The 4,512-nt window shown below is 38.5% G+C and overlaps 1 pseudogene; it reads left to right on the plus strand.

Moving 5' to 3' along the window:
• Positions 1-684: 684 nt before the first annotated feature.
• LOC142547631 (cytochrome P450 89A2-like) lies at positions 685-3,127 on the plus strand (annotated as a pseudogene).
• Positions 3,128-4,512: the final 1,385 nt, after the last annotated feature.

Genomic DNA, 4,512 nt, shown 5'->3' on the forward strand with positions numbered 1-4,512 from the left:
AAAATGATCGTACAAAAGATCAAATTAGTTAGCATAAAGACACATATAATAATATGACTCCAAAGTCAACAAAATAAAAAATTAATTGAAATATCATAGGTTTAAAGTTCATTAAAAATAATTATAGATATAAATTGTTTTATCATTTATAATTTTTTGAATGAAGCTAAATAAAAATCGGCATTTAGGATTTATGAAGAGAAGAATGAAAAATTAGGTCAATAAATAAGGTTAAATATAAATTTGGGAAAATGAAATGTTTTTATGTTTTATAATCAAAATAAAATTTTTAGATGTGCTTAACTTGGAATAACCCAAAGCAATAATGTGCAGAGTCAAAGCATCCAACTTTAGGGTTTTTTTTTTCCCACTGGATGACCAATGCATCGAGTGTACAGCTCTAATATACAAAATATATCATCTAGCACGAGTAACTCTATATTACACCGAGATAATTTTTTTCTTATTTCAATATCATTATATAACGTGAATTCACATTTTTTTATGAAAATTGACATATATCTTGATTTCAAAACTAACATTTTATCACATCATAGAGATAGAATCGAGCATCCATTACTCAATTGTTTATTTTTGAATTTTAGATGTATTGACATTAAAAAAGGTAATTTAAAAAATTCATATTTATTCTTGTATGTATTGAAACTGCTTCAATTAGAATTCCCTTAACAAGAAAAGATTTAAAATGAAGAAACATATCTGTCAATTTCACTTATCTGTACTTACAAATTCTGAACATTTAGAAAATAACTTAATTGTAAATTTGCCGCCAGGGCAGTCAAGTTTGCCTCTGATAGGAAATTTGATATGGCTCCGCCACCCTATTTCCGGGTTGGAGTTCATCCTTCGCCGCCTCAAGACACGATATGGCCCCCTCATGACTATGACTATCGGTTCTCGAAAACATATTCGTCGGAAGCCACTCCCTGGCCCACCGTGCCCTTATCCAGCACGGCTCCATCTTCTCCGACCGGCCATCTCCCCCTGCAACCAGCAAGGTTCTGAAAAGACACCGGATAGTAATTAATACGACCCCTGATGCAATCCTGGTGAAATGAGTGAGCAGGGTCGGGTGCTCCATCGGATCTGCTATCAAAATGATGAAGGAAATAAGAACAATGTAGATATCTGAACCAGAAGCTTCTTTCCTGGGCGGAGAGGATTTCCTGCACTCAAGAAGGTAACCACGTGAATGGGCGTCGGAGGGGTGTCCGGCGTGGCCACTCCGATGCTTAAGTCAGTGAATGATTCAAGCCAAGAACCAATGTAACCAAGTGATGGTTGTGAGATTGGTGTGGAGAGTGGGAGTAAATGAACAATAAATGATAGCATTCAATGTGCGAATTAATATCTGAATAGAGAGTAAATGCAAGTAAAGAACCTGATATTTATAGTAGAGGATGCATTGATGACCTCGTTCTTTGTGTTGAGCATTAATTATAGTAAAGCGGCTGATTATACCATATGGTTCTGACATGTCAAATCGCATACTAGTCACATCCAGCCTACTTGATTTTATCAACCACTTGCACGGGTAACATGCTTCTTGGGATTTCTTACGAGGGCCCGGTCATACAACGTCCCGGGGAGATTATGTTCCGGGTGTTCCTATGGCCCGACCCCTTGACTGACTGGCCCCTCCATGATTTCTTCAAGTCGTACTCTCCTCATCCCGGACAACCCTATGACTCGGATGTCGATCCAGTTTGTTGCCTTATTGACCCGGGAACAGTCCATGCTTCTGACCCGGGCACTCTCCATGGACAGGCTCCAAGGCCAGGGACGTCCCGGGCATTACCCCTGACCCGGGATATCCCGGGGTATCATCAACCCCTTACGGCCCCAAGTGGCGCCTCCTCCGCCGCAACCTAACGCACGAGATCCTCCATCCCCGGGTCAAATCCTACTCAAGGTCCCGCCAATGGGTTCTTTCAGTTCTGACCAATCGCTTAGTCGATGCATCCAAATCGGAGTCTTGTGTCATACTGATCGGTCATTTCCAGTACGCCATGTTCTGCCTGCTGGCGCTCATGTGCTTTGGAGAGAAGCTCAACGAGACCCAAATCAAGGAAATTGAATCTTCTCAACGTGGATTCCTTCTTAGTCTTAGACGATTTGAGGTCCTCAACTTGTGGCCTCGATTGGGTAAAATCCTGTTCCGCAATCGCTGGAAGGAACTCCTTCAAGTGCGTCTAGAAGAGGAGCGCGTGCTGATCCCTCTCATTAGGTCTCGCATCCAAGCCAAACAACAGAGAATCTGTAATCATCAAGAAGATGATGAAGCAGTGAGAGCATATGTGGACACATTGGTCGATTTGCAACTTCCCCAAGATAACAGGAAACTTGCTGACTCAGATATGGTGGGCCTATGCAGCGAATTTCTTAACGCTGGCACTGATACCACATCCACTGCGCTGCAATGGATTATGGCTAATCTTGTCAAATACCCTCACATCCAAGCCAAGCTTTACGAGGAGATAGTCAGCGTCGTGGGATCACGGAAAGGCAGCCAGCGGGAGATGATTGAGGAAGAGGACGCACAGAAAATTCCATACCTGAAAGCCGTAGTATTAGAAGCCTTGCGGCGACATCCACCGGCTCATTTCCTCTTGGCGCACAGGGTGACAGAGGACATCGAATTGGAAGGTTACGTGATCCCTTGTGAGGCCACGGTTAATTTTATGGTGGCTGATATGGGTTTGGACCCGAAGGTGTGGGAGGATCCGATGGAATTCAAGCCGGAGAGGTTCTTGCCCACCAGTTGTGGAGAGGCTTTCGACATAACCGGGAGCAGAGAGATCAAGATGATGCCATTTGGCGCCGGAAGAAGGATCTGTCCAGGCCTTACATTGGCACTCCTGCATTTGGAATATTTTGTGGCCAATCTGATTTGGAACTTCGAGTGGATTCCTGTCGAAGGTGAGGAAGTAGATCTTACCGAGAAACAAGAATTCACCACTGTCATGAAGAATCCGCTTCGAGCTCGGATCACTCCTAGAATCTGAATTAATTTGGGATGGAAAAAAGATGATTGGATAAGTGAAGTTTTCAGTGTCATAAATTATTGTTCGCAGATCATCATTGAATAATATGAGAGTTGGATCAATCCTTTGCATACAAAGTCAAAATTTGTAGATAATATTTAAAAGGTAGGAGCAGCTTAGCACTTTTCTTTTTAGAGTTTGGTTCAAATTAGATGTCTGAGCTCGAGTTAGATTTGAAATATTCGAACAAACTAAAAAAAATTATATTTTAATATATAAATATATCATATAAATAAACTCTTAAAGCTCGCGAATGACTCAAAAACTACTGACTCAAAAACTATTGATACAAAAAATATAGTTGAAGCTCAAATTCAATAATTTGAAAGATAGATCGCTTTATAAAAATTTGAAAGATAGATCACCATTTTAAGGTGAGAGATCTTTCAAATTATTGATTTTGAGCTTCAATTCTCATTTATGGTATACGGTGTCAAATCTCATTTTATCAAATAAGATATATGTGTCACGTCCCAAACCCGGGGCTAGCTATCGACATCGAGTTTGATCTTAAATATACATTCGAAAACAACAAGCTCAGAAGTTTATATTTCAGAAATATAAATAGTCTATTCATTCATAATATTGAAATTAATTGTCTTATACAACTTAAAATATTGTTTTACAGTGGCGAAAAAAATGTAAAACAAGATACACGTCGAAATACTTAACAAACAAAGCGGATAAACAGAATAAAAAACTAAGAAATCAGCACTTGTTAAATCTTTTTCACCATCTCCATAACTGAATCTGCTCATCTTTTTCGTCTCTTCTAAGTTTGTATCTGATAGGGGTTTGAGTGGTGAGTGGTATGGCTGTCTTTCAGTAAATAAGAGAATCCTTCCAGCTTTTAAAATCGTTTTCAAACGATATTCTCATATACAAAAATCAGAACATAAATCATATATTTTTCAGAAGAAAACAACTGTCATTTTATTCAGTGAACATATTATGAGTTTCATGTCTAAATGATATCAGTCTCATATATTTCCTCTCCTCTAAGGAGTTATGTCAGTAATCAATAATAACACTAATAGGAAATGTTCATAATATATATTTCTATTAGTTCACAATTTAGAGTGATTTAGAGATAAAATTTTGAAATTCATGCTTAGAATATATGATATACATGCTGGACGATTTTAAATCATATTATAAGAGTTAAAACATAAAGCTCACTCACTGTAATTTGCTTAATAGATTTTGGTTGAAGTCTAAAAATGGACTGCCCTTGCTACTGAATTTCTGCTAAAAAATAAGGCAGCTACTTGCTCGAATTTTAGGTGATGTGAAGCTGATTTTCTGTAATTTGTGTGCTACTTATAGGCAACAATCTGACTGTTAGCATGTCATTTAGTGACCATTATCTATTATTATGTGTAATGATTTGAGTTAATGCATCGGTTACAAGTTTGGATCAGAATTAACATATGTTTGTTGAGTGATC

This window comes from Primulina tabacum, chromosome 5, assembly GCF_025594145.1.
Source record: "Primulina tabacum isolate GXHZ01 chromosome 5, ASM2559414v2, whole genome shotgun sequence".
NCBI classification, from domain to species: Eukaryota; Viridiplantae; Streptophyta; class Magnoliopsida; order Lamiales; family Gesneriaceae; genus Primulina; species Primulina tabacum.